Source organism: Corvus hawaiiensis, chromosome 5, assembly GCF_020740725.1.
Source record: "Corvus hawaiiensis isolate bCorHaw1 chromosome 5, bCorHaw1.pri.cur, whole genome shotgun sequence".
Lineage (NCBI taxonomy): Eukaryota > Metazoa > Chordata > Aves > Passeriformes > Corvidae > Corvus > Corvus hawaiiensis.
Genome location: NC_063217.1, coordinates 35,186,112 through 35,206,845, shown reverse-complemented (window position 1 = coordinate 35,206,845; position 20,734 = coordinate 35,186,112). Strand labels below are relative to the sequence as shown.

Here is a 20,734-nt window from a genome sequence, read left to right as displayed (position 1 = left end):
AGACTTCATTGTCTTTCATAAAGACACTGCTATTCTTAACAGCTTTTAACAGTCTCCATGCAAAACAATGCAATGTGAAATTACTATCCACGTTAAGGCTTTATGTCCTTTGTAAATGAATTTTGGGCACACACCTGTTGTAAGATTGAATATAAAAATAAATTTATATCAGTTGCTGTGTTTATTACCAAGGGATTGATTTAGGAAGGTTATATCTTTTATTAGCTTCCAGTTTGCCTTCAGTTTTCATTAGAGATTGAATAAGGATTGTTGGAGGGAGACAGGCAGTCTTGCACTCAGCGGCAGAGTGTGATGCTACTAGAGGGCTTTTATGACCTCAGGACATCATAGCTTGGGGCAATGTCTGATCAGGATCAGAAGAGTAAGCCCTGTAGTATTTGGAGGGGTCTGTAACAATCAGTGTCGCTACAAAGCTGCATTAAGAGTAGTTTTGGTTGGTTGTTTTTGAACATAGTATTAAGTCCCTACCTCTTTTTCCTAAATTCATCTCTGCCTGTGAGTTATCAAAAACAATTATACTAATCTTCCACCTCTACAAGCTGTGGTACAATGAGCTGAGATCTAATTAAATCTTTTAAGACATGTACTGAGTATTCTTAAGTCAACTTATCTCCAGTGATTTTGGTGTATATACAAGTTGACACAGATTTTGAATCATTTTTTCATTATTCTTTTAAGTAAAGGCAGAGAGTTGGTGATCTTGAAGGGAGAATCAATCAGCTTTAATTTGCAATATGCAGCTCTTAGGCTGGGTAGGATGATGCAGTTTTAGGAAACGCTTTATAACCTTTCCTTGGTCAATTTCTTTTTATAGGGCTTGTTTTTCAAAGCTTTTTATTTACTGCTAGTGGTCTGTTACACTTGAAAGCAGCAGAGTACTTTTGAAGGATTCTGTATAAATATTTACATAAATGCAAACTGCATCTCTCCTGATCATCATAAAATTGTTTAAACTTCTTCCTGATGACAGTCTGGTCTCTGTGGGGAAAAATGGATGCTCTGCATCAAATGATGCTATTTTTTGAAATATGCTGAGGGTGCTCAGGTTTGGGGTTTTTGGTTTTATGTTTTTTGGTGGTTTTTTTTTTGTTTTTGTTTTTTTGTTTTTTTAGTTTCTGCAGTTGAAATGAGACTGCGGCTGGAGGAACAGCTGAGTGTCTTCCAAAGAAAATTTGGGATTTGATTTTTTAGAGAAGTTAGTAGGAAGAATTGGGCTTTCATTTTGAAGCTTTGTGGTAAACTGTTTTGTTTTGTTGTTTGGGTTTTCTTACTTGATATCTACTTTTATTTTCAACTGGTCAATCTGTTTGTCCCCACATGCTGTGATAATATTGAGCCAACGCATATCATTTGCTTCTCAACTAAGCAGTGAAGAAATGTCGAAGGTTGTGTCAGCTAGAAGTAGAGATGATATTTTGTTCCATTAGAGGGGCAAATGAATTTTAAAGGTTCACAGTAGTTGCTTAAGAGACAGTATTTAATCTTGCAAAGAAAGATCTATTTTCTGCTTAATCACTTGCCTTCTATTAATTGGATAAAAAGGGAGGATTCCGTTGCTATTCTGAATATAGTACTGAAATGTTTGTTTTACTACTAGTAAAGAATTAATTAAAAAAAATCCTGTGATGCATTAATATTTTTGGTGGCTTTTCAGAAATATATGCTAGTATTCAACACATAGTCCAAAATAATAAATAGTGAATAAATAGTGAAGCTATTCTGTCCACTTCTTTCACCAATTCTGATTATATCTAGAGGCCCATGTGTACTTTACCCTGAAAGCTCAGCTATTCTAATACATGTTGTTTAAAAAGCCCTTTTGAGAATTGCTCCACTGGTTAGGGGTAACTTTTTTTAATCTTTCCTCTGTTCAGCTGTATTTCTTGCCTTTGTAGAAATACCCTATGGCTTGAAGGAGATAAAGAACAGCAGGGAGCCCGTTATCTGGACCTCTCTATAGATGACTGTTCTTGTGCACACTCATTGTTTCACTGGAGAAGGCTTATTACGAGATGGAATATTGCATTTTCAGTATATTACACAAGGCTGTAAATAGGGTTAGTAGCCCTATATTTAAAAATGAAGGGAAAGCAATAAACTATATTGTAACCAAAGTCTCTAAAAATCAATGGGTTTAGATGCCTTCTTGGAAGTTTGATCAGTAAAAGACCAAAAAAAAAAAAAAGAGATTTAATTAGAAGAATAATGTATTCCCTGGAAAGGAAAACATTAAAGCTCAGAATTTGGATAAAAACATAATTGAAAAGGGTACAATTTATCATTACTACAATATGTTAGTAAAATTATTTAAATAAGCTTTTTTATTTCATCTTGCATCTTCTGTTTTGAAGTTATGTCCATTATGATAATTCTAATAGCATGTATTGCTTCTTTTTGCTTCTTTTTGCTTCTTTTTGCTTCTTTTTGCTTCTTTTTGCTTCTTTTTGCTTCTTTTTGCTTCTTTTTGCTTCTTTTTGCTTCTTTTTGCTTCTTTTTGCTTCTTTTTGCTTCTTTTTGCTTCTTTTTGCTTCTTTTTGCTTCTTTTTGCTTCTTTTTTTCCTCCTCTTCCCCCTTCTTAGTATCTATCCACTTGTCAGTTCTGTTTGTGAAGGTTTGGTTTTTTTCTTTGGTTTGCTCATCCTGAGTCAGAGGGTGGGGAAATAACTTCTGTGGGATTTTTTTGCTTTGGTTTTTTTTAAAGTACTGATTTGGTTACCAATAAGAAATTACAAAGATTATTTCAAGCATGAAGAGCTGTTAATACGAAAGCCATGGTGTTGACATGAATGTGCTTCTTTACATCTGTAAAACATTAGGAAACTAAATAATCCATTAGATGTTTTCAGATTGCTTTTTTCCTCTGTCTTCCAGAGTAACCCATGTATTGTGCTTGTACAGTTCAAAAGCCTGTTGACACAGGTAGACCCAGAGTGCAGAAACCTGAGTCCTTAATTAGAATGCTGCTATATTTAAATAAAAACTTCCTAAATTACAGTAAATTAAGTAATCTTTGAGACCAATTTTTGTTTTACTTTCAGATATAAAGTAATTGGTGTACTCTAATTCATATAGATGAGACTTTTGTAAAGCAGTAACTGACAAAGAGTCTTATGCTACTCAACCAGATGAGCTTTGAGATAAGTGTACGATGCTTGTGGACTTGGTGAGTTTAGCCTTTTTTGCATAAAGAAGCATTGTTAGCACATAATCAAAATGATGACTGTCTGGGAAACATGTTTGCAAGGGTTACTTTCACAAATGAGTCATAAGTAAAAGCTCTTCAGCTAGCACAGAACACATTAAGCTGGAAGAACAAACAAAAAGCTTGTTGGTAGATCAAAGAAAATGCAAGCATAAAAGATACTCTTAGAAGATCAGTTGGTCTAAATATAAGAATTGTAGTAATATCTTTCTGTCTTATTCTCCTCTGGTTTATCACTTTCATGTATAACTTGATTATTTTAGCTGCTGGCATTGTTTCCTTCAAAAAGCTGCTCATTTGCTGCAACTTTAATGGGATAGAGTAAAGCGTTAGCAGTCTTAGGAGAATTGAGTTCATGTTCTAATGGGAATAAAATTTTTAGCCAATTCTCTTGTACTTTGTTCAGCTAACTCTAGAAAAGTAAATCAAACATTGAGGACTGCATCTGGCATGTATAAAACACACTTGTGTGTACCTATCTATCTATTGAGAGATAAATATGGCATATGATAGCTGTTGAAAGTGAGATAATATCTTCCTGTCTACTGACAGTGTATTTTCACAGATCATTCACAACATGAATTCTTGTATGATTGCTAAGTTAAAATATTTCAGGTGTAGGTGCTCCTAGATTACATAGTGATCATCTATGGCCTGAAGACTCAATCAGATTTGTTTACCATTTTTTCTCTTTGACTTTTTTTTTCTTTGCTTTAGAACTGAACTTCTTTCAAGTAGGCAGGGAGTGAATGAGATGAATTGACCTGGTGGCTTGTTCTTCTTTTTCACTTTTCATTTGACTGGAAGTAGGTCCACTCCACAAGCAAAATAGTCCACCATGTATGCACTTCTGTATCTTTTGATATTCTACTGATAGACGTGTTTATAGTGATGTGATTGTTTTCTGCATGTGACTTGGGCTGGGTTCCAGCCCCTTAGTTAGGGACAAATGCCCTGTGTAGGAAGACTATTTACCCTGTAAGTAAACAAATAAGCTTTGGTTATTGGAGCTGCCCTTCTGGTCACATAAGAGATGAAAATTCAGGCTTGGAGTTTAAATGTGCCTCTGAGGGTCTCTGTGTCTAGGTCTTGGCTAAAGCTGAGCAGTCAGTCACTCTGCTAACTAATTAAGGAAAATGTTGTGTTCTGTCACAGGGAAATCTGTGTCAAATAGACCTAAGTGAAATATAATAATTTGGCTTTTTATCTTCAAGTAAGATGGAATTAAGCTACTAAAGAGCTTATATATAGCAATAAAAGAAATCTTGATCAGTGACTTAGGATTGTATTAGAGATATAGCAGAAGGAAAATGAGCTGGTCACTAAATAAGGTATGTAAATAACAAGTCATATTTTGAATGTTCTTACTCATAACTTTATACGTAAAAGCAATTTACTAGTACAAATGAACTCATTCTGGTTTTGCGTAAAATGTCTTCCCCTTTTCACAGAAAGGAAGACTACAATATCTAAATCATTGGAAATTTTCAGAAGACATTTTTTTGGGAAGGGCTATGTGTTGTACCATCGAAGTCACTGCTGGCTGCAAAATTGAATGGGACACAAATGTGTTGCATTCATAATATTAGCTATTAAGTTTGAAATTAATATCAGTTTCTGCTTCCATTACCATGTGGTGATTAGCATAAAAGAAACTTTGCCCTAAGAGCTGTAAGGTAATTAACACGACATTCAAACCCAAAAAACATTTCCAAATCAGAAAAGGCTCTAAATGAAAATGACTGTTGGGAAAGCATTGAGGCAAGAATGATATATATTTTCTGATATGTACTTCCCAGGCATCTACTTTAGGCCAAATTGCAGGGAGGGGGAGAAGATAATTTTCTGGGCAAGACAGACCTCTTATTCACTGCACATAACTATTACCACAGGAAAAAAAATTAAAAAACATTATTTCAGATTGCTGTAGTAAAAATGCATATAAAATACTGCAAGCCCGTTGTTATAGAGTGACAATTTTGGGAATCATGCTACAGTGTGTTAGTTGTTATTTCTAATCCTCAGCCATTAGCCAAAATATTGAGTTAGATTATGAGATTCTGATCTCTTCAAATCATCTGACAGTGCTTTCCCTAAAGCATCCCAATAGTTGTATGGAAAACAGCCTACAATTTTTCAACCTTTTTCAGAGTGGGGAATATTTTTGTGACCTTAATGGCGAAGTGCACTTTACCTTTTAGCATGCATCAAATGGATGGAGAAATGTATGAAGTCAGGGGATCAGAAAAGATAGTTGGCCTGATGTTGTGTAGTACAAAGCATGAGATGCAAAGTACAAAGCAGCGTCATTGCCTGCACTTGGTCTGCACGGAGGTCCTTAACTTCACTAGGAAGCACAAGCAGTCACCAGCTACTGATTGATTGATTGCTTGGTTTGAAAAACTAGCCCAATAGCTAGACTTTTTAGAAACTATTTGTAACTATCTCCGGTGTTAGTAACAGGAGGCACTGCTTATGAAGCCTTCAGGTGTGGGGGACTTCTGGTTCACAGTATGTAGTTTTAAAGGTACCCTCAGCAAATATCCCACATGCAGTTCCAATGATTAGCATTAAATATAGCATTTTTCGAAATAAATCAGTATAATGCTGCATCAGCATTTCCAAGTGTCCTCATGATTACTAATGCCACAGAGGGGAGAATAAAGTTTGGAGAAGGTAATTAGAATGGCCTTGCATTACTGAGCTGGTGAATGGCATTGGATTTTGTCCACAAGTAATGGAGTTTTTCATAAGATGCTGCTTATCAACAGCTTGTGCATGCAGATATCAATGAAAGTTAATGTGGATACCTACACGTGAATGTAAAATGCAAACCAAGTACACCTTACATTTTCCAAAAGCATTACAATTTTACCTGAGCTAATTTAAGAATTTTTTTCTTATTAACTTAGTTTTTCGCAAACTAAAAATCATTTCTAGAACATTCCTTAATTACCGACCTGTTTTTATATTGACAGTGGTTTGCATCAGGCAGTGTGCCTTCTCTAACAGTTAATGCCATGTTTGGGGCTACACTGCAGCAGTATGTGTTTAGTTTAATACTGGTTTATAATTTACCTGAAAATTTTTCAGAGGCTACACTAGATACTAGATTGTCTTTAAAATACTTTCTTTCATAGTACACGTAACCTCCAAATGCTTGTTTATTTCTTTGCAATTTGGTTTTAGAGCAAAGAGTTTTGTCTTAAGACAAATATTGGAAAAGTAGAAGAGAGAATGCTGACAGTCTTCTAAAACAGATGCAGAGGAACAGCAGTTTTCACTGAGCATCAAATTGTGTTTTCTTTTTCCAGTATTTCTGCCACTGACCCTTACTGTAATTATGGCAAACAAGGCTGAACTCACTGTAAGATGGTCTACTTAGAATAAGCTGACTTGTCTTTTAGCAGCCTTGGAACACACATCTTTAACTTTTGCAGCTACATAATTACTGCATCAACTGTGGAAGTGAGAGATCAGCAATGCAATGCCTATTATATGTTTTTATGGTACAGTTTATATTCACAAGGTTTCCATATTTTGTATGTTAACTAATAAGCTCTTTCTGAGGCGATAGAGATCCATGTATACCAAATAACTTAAAAATACTATACCAGTGGAAAAACTAACAAACTCCCAAAGCAAAACAACAGGAGTTATCAAAAACATAAAGCTATCTCAGCTTCAGGGAGGGAAAATCTAATTGTCAAGTAGAGGGGAAAAGGTCTCAGGAGACAAATATGTTGCTAAAGGTAGGATTTTCACCCCAGTATATGGAATTCTATGGTGTATTAATGTGAAAAGCTGATAACTGAGTCACTGTTAACTGTTTCCCTGCTTATCAAATCATTAAACTTGAAAGGATCCTTTACAAAGGATTTCTTTGCTGTCTGATGATGACAATCTGCATTACACTGATGTAATGTCCAAGTTTAACCAAGCTCCACTGATGCAATTAAAAACCAAAAATATACTTTAGATCCTTTGCATAACAAGCTAAGCTAAAGAAGAAGCCTACTGAAATATGAAGTCCCTGTCGCAGAGTGATTTTATCCTGTGCTCATATAGTTTGCAGGGAAGGGCAAAGATTTAAAAACTAGATTTTCTTAAGCAAATATTGAGAAAATGTCTCATTTTGAAAGTCTTCTGATTTTATGCTGAATGAAATGTTAACTTGAAATTTATCATCCAGTTTCAATGATTTAAAGGCTTACTGGAAAAAAAAATCCCAAACAAACATACCTGTCATACTGTAGAACTAAATGAGTCACTTTCAGATAAAGTGAAAAGTAAGATGTGGGTATTTGGTATTTGAGCTCTTACAAGCTCCACTACACATCCACTGGAGTTATCTTTGTTTCATCTATCTTACTGGTCAATGGGTGTGCTGAACAGGAAAAGTTATCAGTTGTACATCTCTAATCTAAAACTTACTTATAAGGAGGGTGATGTTTACAATACAGAAAATGAAGGCCTTTTTTCAAAGTTGTCAAGAAAATATTGTGAATGTGTCTTTGACACTTTAAGTGGGCATGTCTAGGCTTTCAAGTGATATAGTATAGAGTATTCTGTTTCTTGGTCCTTATGGTAAACAAGGTGGCATTATGGTTTGGCAGGGCAGTGCCTTTATATAGATCAAGATCATCTCAAGATGATAATAGTAGCATCTGAAAGGGAGCCACTCCTGTTAGCAGCTATCATCTCTTAACAGTGAATTGTCATCATTCTCATATTTATTCTTTAATGTGGTGTAGTCCAGTACTAGTTATAGCACCAGCTTACATGATCAGGGAGGCTCAACCAGCAAAATTGTGCTTAAATGGCTTCAACTGTGACTGGAACCCCAGCTGAAATGTTCCTGGGTCTGTCTCCCTGCTTCCAGATTTGTTGTACTGTGCACTACAAAACCACTGGATTCAGATTATATAAAGTCTGGTGGATTAATTCTGAGATTTGTGATGAAAGAAATGTCAGCATTTAAATATGCTTGATTCAATTAGTTAGGTTTCTGTAGAAGACATGCACAAAGGGGATAATTCCCCAAAACAATGAATTTATTTTTTTCTTCCATGTATATAGACTTCTAGTTTACTCAAAACTGATAAACTACAAAAGTTATTAGTTTCTATTATTTATATGTAGCTTTTCTTTAAAGTCAAGTTGGAAGCAAAATAATGACTGAAACTTGAATTGAGTTTCTTTAAAATAATTTCAAATATCCAGGCTGCCTGGGATTCTAGTACCTGAAGGAAACTATAATAGGATACATGGGTATTATTCAGTGGGAGGCAAGTTGCAAAATCAGATACTGTAACAGAAGAGAGAAATGTTTTAACCTTTTATACTGTAAGGCAAGTATTACAAAGATTATTAGTAGAGATTCAGCATAAATTTCTTCCAGATGTTTTGTACTTCAAATATTTTTTAAAAATTATATTTTGTTCTAGATTGAATCTGTTTGAATTAGAGCCTTCCCTGTAAAATCAGGAAAACACTTTTCTTGATATTTGAGTTTGAAAAGTCATCTGTATTCTGTGCTTGTGCACTCCCATGTTCATGTTTATTACACAAGATTAAATAAGTGCATCCTTTCATAATATTGTTTGACACATTCAAGGATTTTCAACAATCATTTCACTCCACTATACTTTGAAGCATGTCTTGAAATGTAGTGTATTCAAACAGGCATGAGAAGAAATGTTTTCCAGAACAATTCAAAACTACATTTAGATGAGAAAACTAAGTGGTATGATATAGTGCGGTGTTGCTTCTCTTGGGAGTAGAGTTTTTCTATATCAGTTGAAGCATTCTGGGAATCTAAGGTTAACTATATACAGCAGTAGAAATGATTCAAGGAGCAATGAGGCACATGTTCATAAATAATTGCTGTCACAGTTGTAAATTATTTCACAAAAATTCCCCAAGGAGTTGTATTGCTCTTCATAGTTCTACTGTTGAAGTGATCCTTTCTATGGAAAGATTTATAAGCATAGATAAATTAGACTTCTCCTTTTTACTTCTGGCTTGTTTCAGATACAAGATTTCAACTTTTTTGTGTTGTCTCAAAAGATTCCAAGCTTGCATGACAAAAAAAAATGTATTAGAATTTATTATTTTCTGTAGTATCTTAGTTTTCTCTTTCTTGCATTCATTCTCTCTTCTTTTTTATGTGCAGTAAAGTGTGGAAAAATGTGATCTATAGGTGGATGAGGAGGGGAAGTGCTAATTCTAGGATTCTGAAACTTCTCTCTGAAGGCCGTAAGGGATACAGAAGGAACTGGCAAAAAACCCTCCCCGTGGACTGAAAAAGCATTATGTCAGAGCAATATCACAGAAGAACCTATGTAAAGAAGCTATGTAAAGAATCATAGCTCTTCTAGCAGAGACTGGCTTTCTCTTCCAACAAATCAATTATCTTCTCTGGCCACAGCTGTCTCATGGCTAGAGGTGGCTATGGCAGTGTTGCAACCTGGTCAGTTGGAAAAGAAGAAAAAACAGTGATAGAGTTTTATTCGGTCTCTCTCACTTTGTAGCAGCGTTACCTCTGATCTTCCATCCATCACAGATGGGAAGTCACTGAAGTCTTTGGTTGCTCCAGTTCACTTTTTTAGTCCCCCCTGAGGGGACTTCAGACTATACTACTACAGATTGCTACTTGGGGTATGTTGCTCCAAGACTTATGGTGGATATTTTAACCCAACCCAGAGGTTTCCTCTTCCATTTAAATCTTTCAGCTATGCAGCAGCCCTGTTGCCTGAGAACCTCTGGGGTTTACAGAAGGGTAGTCTTCCCTGTTACAGCAATTGCACGGAAAAAACACAGGATATGAAAAAAATTCAGTGTTTCATATCCAGTCATTAAGATTTTCAGAGGTTCCCTCCTCTGACACCAAAGCAGACATAGAAATCAATTATTACACAAGCTAGAATAGTTTTTGGAAATATATACAAAGCTTGCAGGGCTGTATTATATCTTAGAATTTGTGATGCTTTGGAAGCCAAGGTAAATTTGGGAATTCCCTTCATTGAAAGGCTCTCCTTATGTGATTCACTGAATACATGGTACAGATTTTCAGATTAATTTCTTAAAATTTAATTGGATTTTAAAACTGATTCCACTAAATTTGGCTAAAATATGTTTTGTGTTAAGCTCGTTAAAGCAAGAACAGGCAAGTAGGACCATGGAGATGTTACTAAATTCCAAGTATTCAAAGTGAGAACAATCAACATGTAAATTATTGAGCTGTCATGTTAAATGAAGCTGAATATTTTTAAGTGATTCACATGCAGATCGTTAAAAAAGACTCTGCATTATCAAATATTAGAAGCTCAAGTTAGGGCTCATTACTTTTCAAAATTAAGGGAACAATAAGACCTAATTTTTGGAACTTAGCTGTGCAGGAAGTGTGTGAGGCTGATTCTCTTTTTCTGACAATAGAATAAGTTCTGTAGTAACATCTGTTAAAGAGCAGTTTCATGCTTTTTATATATTCAATTGTCCATCATTTCATTAGTCATTAATCTACATGGATATAGTTCTTAATTTTACTGCAATATGTAAAAGCATAAATTTTTGCAAAATAAAACTTGTAAGTACCTAATTGATTGTTCTTTTTGATGAGGAACTAAATAGTTAATAATGCTGACAAGTCTTTAAGTATGCAGGTAAAATAGGCTCCCTACAGAGCTGAATGCAGTTCTTTCCATCTTAGAGCTATTGTGCCAGACTTTCTGAAGAGCAGCTTTTATATTTAAGGATTTTGTCAATGTGAAGACTGAATCTTAAAATAAAGAATTTGAGTGAAGTGACACAAGCACAGAAAATATTTTAATACAGGAGGGTTGCTGGTGATGTATACTTATTCATACAAGTTGCTTCAGACTTCTGCTACTAAGAGAACAGGGGTGACTTTATTGCTGTAACAGTGTAAAACTCTTTTCTGTACCACATATCATCAATGGGGGGCAGGGGGGAGACAAGGAGAAGTCTTAATCAAATTGAAAAAGAATAAGTTTAATTGAATTCATCTGAGGTTATGCTAAACAGAGGTCTGCCTCAAGCTCTGTGGTAATGAGTATTTCCACTTAATGTGGAGTTGATCTAGACATGCAACATTATTCCTTAAAACTGTCATTCCTGTAACTGCTGGGCTTGGTGTTTGCAGTATTTCAAATGCAGTTGTGTGAAGGCTTTTTCTTTTTTTATTTTTTTCTTCTCCCCAATTCTTCACTTTCCCTTGTCAAATATAATAAATATTGATTCACTTTAAGTATATAATAGTAATCTGGTTTTAGACACTTGGATCTGTATGTACCACTATGGATGCAGACACATGATCAAACCATAATAGTCTAATGAGCTGCAGCATTTAACCTGCTGTAGTAGATTTTGTGGATGTGCCTGAGAGAGGCTTCTGTTGGATAGAAAAGTGAATTTCAGAATACATTTGGTCAGAAATGTCTGACAAGTTTGAACTAGCACAGTTCTTGTTATGCTGTGAAACTAATAGTGTTTGATTAGGTTTTTGTGCTTTGCTGTCAGTCTTGCTTTGCGCAAATCACTTCCACTCTGTGTGTGTTTGCCTCTGTAAAACACCACTACTATCTACTTCCTTTGAACTGTTAGTAAGTTTGAGTCAATACAAGGTTCTCTCTGAAGCTTAAACCTCTCCCAGAGTTCTTCATTACAAAACTGCCCTTTCCCTACTTTGTTATATGCAACCTGCCCTTTTAGGGAGATTGGGGATATTCCCAAGAGTGTTGCTTGTCAAAAGTACTGCAAGGCAATACCTGAATTCAACCTGCAGTTCTCAAAATGTGAGGGAGGGTCCTTTTAAATATGCTGGCCATAGCAAGCAGGGACTTGGCCTCAGGGGGAATTACTATTCTGGGAACTTGCATGGTGTTAGTATCACAAGGGATACTAGTAAGTGTTCACAAAGTAAATGTGATTTTGGGGACTGTTTCAGCCACCAGAACAGAGTATTAATATCAAATAACAGGAGCAAATTAAATGGCAGCCTACTATAAGGAAGGGGGGGGGGAATTGTCAGATTCCAAATTGGGATCATATCCAAAAATTTTTTTCATGTGGAAAATTTATTGCATTAGGAAACTGCTTTTACTTTATGGTTGCTTTGTGCCAGGGTTCCCTCACCATGTGTGTGCACAAAAGTATGTGCAAAAAGGTGCCTATTCTAACTTTAATATTTAAGTACTCTATTTGGAGTAACATAATCCTGCTTTGCTGCAAAACTTAAGTCCCAAAAAAATTGAAACATAATTTTACACCTAGAAAAGACCAAACTTAGTTTCTCATTGTGATATTACTCATTATTCCCTTAATCCATGGTTCTCAGGTGAATTATACTTCATTTTAAGAATAGGAACATAGACTGAACTAGGGCCTTGGGATGGCTGGGACTTGGCTTAGTCTCTATTTTGGTACTGATTTAAAGCCCATGTATGCTACCTGAAATATAATCAAATTACTCATGAGATCTCTGCTCCTACTATTTGAGAGCATTTGTACTTTTGAAATGAAGTGCTATAAAGCATAGGCATTTCTTTCTGGTATATACAAGATAAGCTTATTCACAACTTTATTTTAAAACAGAATTTTAAAAAAGAATTCTCAGGGCTAGCTGTAGGGTCTGAGACATTGAAAAAGGAAGGGATATTTTCCTTTTTGATGAAGCACACCAGGAGTTAGTGTAAGGAAAAGCAACTTTTTTGTGAGGTGTAATAAATGTTCATTTGTTTACCGCTTTCTTAGCCTCAGTTTCTGCACAGCTAAATTATCAGGGTAAATTAGGTATATTGCAGTAGCACAGGGAAACCAAGCAGTAAAACAATTGTATATACTCTTTACCTGTGAAATTACCTGTAACATGCTTTCTGTTAGTACAAATTAACAGCCACAAGAAGTTAGTTATTGTTCCTATTTAAGCCTTGGCTTTCTGTGTAATTTGGTCTTGGTGGATGGCAGGCAGAAAAAAATGGCTCACCTGAGCAAGTCACAGCTCAGCCCTGTGCTCCAGCTGAGTGGGATAAGCTGTTCCAAGGCCACAAGTACAACAGCAGACTGGATCTGGCTTTAGGGCTCCTGCTTCTAATCAAGAATGTTGCAGCTACATGATGATAAGCAACAATCTGGTACAAATATATTCTGCTAACTCAACAGTTTTCTGGGAATTTTGACAAGTCAACATTATTGTCAGGCTTTATGCCAGATTGACTATTATCTGTTCGACTATAGCTGTCATGTAACCACTGTAGAGCATAAAGCTATCACAGAGGCTATATTGTCTGCACCATCTAATTTGAGGGGAAAATGCAGTTGTGTTCTCATGTCTAATACAAATCAAATCTGTATTGCAATGCACAGCTCCAGTATTAATGGTTATGGAACTATAACTTGAGAACACACTTTTTTGACTGTTGTCTCCTGGCTGGATGTAGGTAGGATGAACATACATCTTTTTTGCAAAAGACTTTCAGCGCTTCAGATGCTTGCATGCATAAGTACATGGTATAAAAGTATGGGGATAACATAACATTCTGGAAATTTGAGTGGGACAGAGTGAGTGGTGTCTTGGGTTCATTGTAATTCATTGCCTTTTATCCTGTGCTCTTTCTGTATTCGTCACACCAGTCCACTTTATATACATTTCATATGTGCATAGTGACAAAAAGGATGGGTAAACATAAGAATGAAAATATGGTCATTTATTTCAGTAGAGTTTAGAAATTAATACTCTGAAACTGTTGGGTTCCCTCTGTTACTAATGAACTATTAGGAAAAGGCAACTTTTATGTTGCAACAGATAATTTTTTTATATCAATGTACCATAACAATACTTGGACAATACCGTGAAAATCAGTAAATAGGAAAAGCTTACCTTTGACTGTGATTTATTATGCTTGAGCTAAAGGACAGTATGCTTTCCCTTCTGTTTACACTCAATTTGTTTCTGCTTGTGTTGCAGACAACATGATAGCTGTAATGCAGTGTTGTGTTTTCTGTCTGAAGTGATACCTGTATAACATGTCAGGCTGAGAAATCTTTAAAATATCAAATTGAGTCAGATATTAACTGCCTAGTTTTTCCAAGGTAGTGATGAAATTTACAGTGCAATTTAAGTTACTGAATGGTGAAGACTTTTGCTTCATAATTTGTATACAAAGAAGGTACTAGTGATGACTGACTAAATGCGGTAAAGAGGATTTGTCAAAGCAAATATTATGTATGGTAAGCCCATGAGCATAGCATTCTGTAGAAATGGTCTATGAAAAGTGCTATTAAAATCTAGATTTATAATTTCTCTTGAGTACCACATCATTGGAGGAAGTGATGTCCAGATCTTGGAGACGATGAAGAGCTTTATTTTCTTCATCTCTCTCTAGCAATTCTGAGACATCAGATATGCTTTCAGCTTTAATAACATCATATCCCCATGCCTTCCCCTCCCCACCCCCCCCCCCCTTTTTTTTTTTTTTCTTCCAAGAAGAGGCTCTGGAATGAAATCTGGTCTCTGATGTAATTTTTCCACATTCTCCTTTCCTCTGTAGCATAACCATGGTTTATTTGCAATTTAGTCTTTTTCTTTCCACGGCTCACATGATTCTAATTTCTGGGACAGGGATGTAAGAAGAATGGCAGCAAATGGGGAATTGAACAGTTATGAGACCTCCTGAATGGCCAATGGAAATTAGAGAGACTGATTTCTGCAGGCTTTTAGCAGTCATTTTCATTCTCTTGATGTTCTTGCCTTGAGTTCTCCTAGACTGAAACAGGTACAACACATCTAAACACGATAAAATGATAAGCAGTCATAAAATGCACTTGTGTACACCCGTGCATGATGCATGTATATACACACACCAGTGTATATATAAATTAATTTTCCTCCCTTGGGACTCTATAACTATCATCTTTTATGTGCTTTAGCACTGGCAATCATGAAAATCATAAAATCACTGAACTTTTTTTATTTAGTCCTTATTTATAATAATTAAATATCAGCTGCATTCTGCTTGACTAATTTTAACCAAAATTCATATATTATGCATAACAGTGTTTTGGCAGAAGAAGAGAGTTCATATTTTTATGTGACAGTTCTAGCTATTTTCCGTTGGTTAAAAGTTGGAAAGGTATCTGTATGTCTCCTATGTATTTGGAATAGGCACTCTTATATTTTGACTGAAAGGTGCAAGGCTAGTACATGTACTTCTCATTTCCCTAGTGTATTTTTTGAAGGGAAAACTGTACTGAGTTACAGAATATTCTGAGTTGGAAGGGACCCATTGAGTCCAACTCAAGAGAACGGCCTGTACAAGATTTGAATCCGCAGAGCCTGGGCATTACTAGCATCATCCTCTGGCCAACTGAGCTAATCTCAGTATCAAAGCAAGAGTCATCTTTAAAATTGATGTTTTTGTCTTAAGGTTTCATGATGAAGAATGGAAGCTTCCAAAAATTGTGGTGTAAAGTTGATGATAACTTTTTTCCCAGTTTTTATTATATTTTAGGAGCAGTTGATTTTTTTATTGGCAAACTGTGAATTAAATAGGAATTTATTTTCAGAAATCCATTATCTCTTCCTGAGAAAATTAGGTCATCGTCTAAGTGTCCAAAACACGCTTTTTGATTAAAAGGCCTACAGTAAATATTAGGGTTACATACTTCAGTTTGTGCTAGAGATCCTAACTGTATAGAGTGAGGATACACTTTCAGTGGTGGAGGTTTTTTAATATATTAACAAAAATACTGTCTACCAAAGTTGTATGCATAGAACTCTAGGACAACTTTTTCCATTGCAGTGCCTCCATTCCAAAGCCAGAGTAGAGACAGCTATTAAGAAATATGTTTATGGCAAATTGGGACGTAACTATACCCTTCAATAAGTAATCTAGAGTACTTTGCAAAATGGATAATATTCTTAGTTAGAAACAAGAGGAAAACACACTATTAAAAGAGGAAAAAGGCTTCCACTGAACCAAAGGTAATAAATTCAAAACTATTTGTATTTATTTAAGAAACAAATATGTGGAAAAATCATGGACACAAATATTTGAAAATAACAGTAAGAAGGATTTTGTCCATTTCTTTGTTGTAATATCATTATACCACACAAACATTAATGTCTCATGTTTGCATTAATGAAAGAAAACATTATTGGAAGAAATAAAATACATGACAAAGTGGCATGTATCAATGAATCTTGCTTCCTGGTTCTAACAGTATTTACCCTGAACTTTGAGGTTCAGTGGTATTCAACATAATGAAGCTATTTTCTTCATCTTTTGCAGCATTAATCAGTGAGGAAAATAGGAAGACTTTGATAAATTGCAAGCATATCTGCATCCATCTACCAGCAACCTTTGTAGTCTTATCCCATTGTACCTATTTCAAACAAATTCTAATATAACCAAGATAAAACTTTATTTTGCATATACATGTATAATTCATTTGTATACTAGACAGATGCCAACATTCTTAGCTGAGTTTTAAACTGTAACCATGTTTAGATGTGGTGTTTGAAGGTATTGCAAATTTGCATCTATAGGTTTTCTTATCAAATATATGCTTTCTGTAATTTCAGAGCCTGAGCATCCCTAATCTTTTGATATTTCTGAGTGGAATTTTAAGGACACAGTATTACATTGTGGTTTAACCTAATACAGGCTATATTGGTAGGAACATTTTTATTGAAAACAATATTCCTGCTGAATTCTGTATAAGTAGCCGTGTGAACAGATATATAGTATTTTAATCAAATATTTTTCTTGTATGTTGTGCTATGGGGTTTTTGCTGGTGTTGAATAAACAGGAGTGGTGAATATTTGGGTTAATGCATGTTCAAACTACTGTTTTATTCTTTAGTCTTACTTTTGGTTCTTTACTAATAATGCTATCTTGACAGATTGTGCTTTTAAAACAAACAGGCCTATTGTTTGGATACTAAATGTGCTCTGACATTTCTGTACTCCTAAGGTGTTCTGCCTTCTACTGTCTATATGTTATTCCATTGAGCTTCTCATTTGGAACCTGAAAATACTACTCTGCAATGTTTTTGTGTGCTCAAACTCAGATTCTGTAATCTGACTAGATGCATAAAGCCTTGGGTTTCTTGAGAGAGGCATTGTGTGTGGTTTTGCTCTATTTGTATTGGTCAGTGTGTGTTATCAAGGTCCTTAAGTGGCTTGTAATTCTTAATGTTGGCAGATACTTTATGTTACAGGTTGGGGGTTTTTTTTAAGAAAAATTCTTAGTTGTGACAATGCAAAGTGATGTAAATATTGACTAGAAGTCCAGCCTCAGATAATTTCCAAATGTGAGAATTATGAACTTAACCATATTAAAAATGCAAAGTTTTTAAGAATATCAGTAGCTCAAAACAGAGTAGAAAAAGAGGTAAATATGTGAATGTCCCAATTACAATTATGAAATGTGTAGTGTATGAACTTATCTGATACTAGTAATGAAATCTGTGACTCTTAGCCCATTATTTTCCCAGATTTTTTTCAAATATACCTTTTAAGAATATGTTTAAATACACCTGTATGTTCTGTTTGGTTGTTTAGGTTTTTTCTTTTTTGGGGCAGGGGGGTTGGTTTTTGTTGTTGTGTTTTGGACTTTTTTCTTTTTTAATGCAGCTATCGTTTTTGCCTTCACTGGAGAGGTTTTTTTCAATAAGTGCTGACTCTTATATAGAAGTACTCCAAGCTGACAAAAAATGCAATTGTTTCCAAATTATTGTTCTACCCTTGGGAAAATGTCTTCAGATTTGTTTTTCTATTATTGTATATATTAAGCTTGATGTTGGTGTGAGTCAGATTAGTGCAAAGTGTGTTAGGAGATAGAGGTTAAGATACTATATCCATGCAATTCAAGATGTTTTTAACAAATAGATAAGGCAGCTTTTACTTCAGTTGCATTTGTTTCTCCTGAAACAGTTGCATTTTAGTGCTATTTCTAACAAAGCTACATCTGCTTTATATTCAGAGTGTTCAGAAATACCAGCAAAATTGCTTTTTGTAATCCTCTAAAATACTGATGCTTGTGCTAAACCCCCGTCTGTTTGTTAACTGGAGACTCATCAGGCCAGGTACAGATGCTGGTTCTACAAGATCTTCCCTAGAGTGGAGTTTTAATTAAAACAACTCTTTTTACCCCAGCTGTCAGTGCAACCCATATGAAAAGCAGGAAGCTTGTTTTCAGAGAAGAGTTGAATGTTTAGCTTGTTCCAAAGTCTATAACCACAAAATGAAGCTTTGAATTTTCTACTTCTCTGAAGTCTTTCCTCCCTCACCAGTTAGTGCAAACTGTTTGCAGAAGTCACTTCAGCACTTTATAAAGCTTGCTTTCTTCATGTATGTTTCACAATGCACATCGATTCCATTCAACTGGAAAATATTTTGCAGGATTTTTAAGACTGTTTTAATCTAACCCCTACTTTACAGATAGGAGGTGCTGTACAACTTCAGCTACAACAATTTTTGGTTTTTCACCCCTTGCCATATGGAGTGATATCTCAGATTCTAATTCTTACTGAGTCAAACCTTTCTTCAAACTGGAAGGTAGTTGAATATTGACTTGAAAATACACCTCAAAAAGTGGAAGATGGCTTGAGGGGGAAAAAAACCAACAAAACAAACAAACCAAAAGAAACCCAAAAAACCTCCTGTTTTCTAGGTAACGCAAATTTGAATTCCCTTTTACCTGTCCTCAGTATTACTTCATAGACCTGAGTTGAAATGTGTCTTGTGATCTGAACCAAACAGTTCTGGTTGAATCCCAGCTGGCAACTATGCACCACCCATCTGCTTGCACATTCCTCTGCCTCACCACAATGGGAGGGGAAATTGGAGTAGAGTATCAGAAGAGTAAAAGTGAGAAGTTGTGGGTTGAGATAAAGACTGTTTAATGAGGAAAGCAAAATCTGCACATACAAGCAATGCAGAACAAAGAATTTGTTCAGTCCTTCCCATGGGCAGGCAGGTGTTCAGCCATCCTCAGGAAAGCAAGGCTTCAACAAGAATAATGATGGCTTGGAAAGACAAGTGCCATCATTCGAAATGTTCCCTTTTCCTCCTTGTTGTAGACTTTGATATGCTGAGCATGAGGCCAGAGGATATAGAATATCCTTTGGTCAGGGGAGGTCCCTGTCCCTTGTCTGGTTCTGTCCTCTCCTAACTTCTTGTGTACCCTCAGTCTTCTCACTGGTGGGGTGATTCAAAAATCAGAAAAGATCTTGACGCTGTGTAAGCACTCTCTCAGTAATAATAAAAACATTACTTTTTTATTAACACTGTTTTCACAACAAGTCCAAAACATAGATCTATACTAGTTACTATGAGGAAAATTAACTCCACCCAAGCTACAATCAGCACAGAAACCTAGGTAGCCCAAATTCCTAAAGTCCTTCATTTCCCAAATCCTATCTGATCTTCTACCCCTCCTACTAATGCTAGCCTTCTGTTTGCTCAGTCCCAGCAGTTAAGCACAACACAGGTGAACTTGTCCTCAAAAATGTTTACCACAAAAATGGATTACTGCAATGCTACTGAATACCTGTGTTCCCTGTCATCTTTCAACTGCTTTTATAGTGTTGTCTTCAATTCTAAAAAACATGTGTGAGAAAATTTCTAGTTACCACACCATTAATTATGTGCACTTCAGAAGTTTTGGACTTTAAATAGTATCTGCTTCACCATCAGTTTTCATGCTTTGACTGCAGACTGTGGGTCTGCCTAATGCATTTTCCTCCTTTTTTTTTTTTGGGGGGGGGGGGAGGGAGGGAGGGGAGGTGATGAGGTTAGTGGTGGTTAGTTTGAAAAATTTTCCTCCCAAATGTTTCATTCTATTCTGCTCAAACTCATACCTGTCCTGCTGTATTAGCAATGGATCTGTAGTTGCTTTGTAACTACTCTTCAACAAATCCTATGTCACTGCTGTCTGCCTTTGGTCTTTTTACCAGAGGTGAATGGAAGTTGCATGTGTCATCTATAAATGCTTTTCTACTCCTTAGAAAAACTACTCCTGCTTAGTTGCTTTATGGCACTGATTTGGGAGGTACCTTAAAAACCATGCTAAGCATATTTTCAAATTAATTATTTATTTTATTATTCCTGTCTATAATAGCTGTGCTGAAATATTATATCCTTATGAGCCCACAAGGCTTACTACAAAGGAAGAAAGACAGTAGGGCAGAACTGCTGCAGCTGTTGCACTGCCTTAGACTGCCATAGAACCACACCTTGTGTTCATCTCCATGTTTTAACAGTGAACAGTGATCTGGTTCAAAATACCAAGCTTGGGGGGGTTTTGTTGGTTAGGGGTTTTTTTATTTGAATATGTTGTAAGCTGGATAATGAGATAAACTCATGTATAGCTATAGCGGATGAGAGAACAATAAGCTGCAACATTGAAGGTCGGTTTGCAGTATCTGAAAGCCAAAATATTGTAGAGAAACTGGTTCCCCCTTTCTTTTGAAAAGGAAGACAAAGA

The 20,734-nt window shown here is 35.7% G+C and overlaps 1 protein-coding gene across 22 annotated transcripts in view; it reads left to right on the top strand.

Annotated features, from left to right (window-relative positions):
• TENM3 (teneurin transmembrane protein 3) overlaps positions 1-20,734 on the top strand; it is a 1,328,112-nt gene that overhangs the window by 329,322 nt on the left and 978,056 nt on the right. The window lies entirely within an intron of this gene.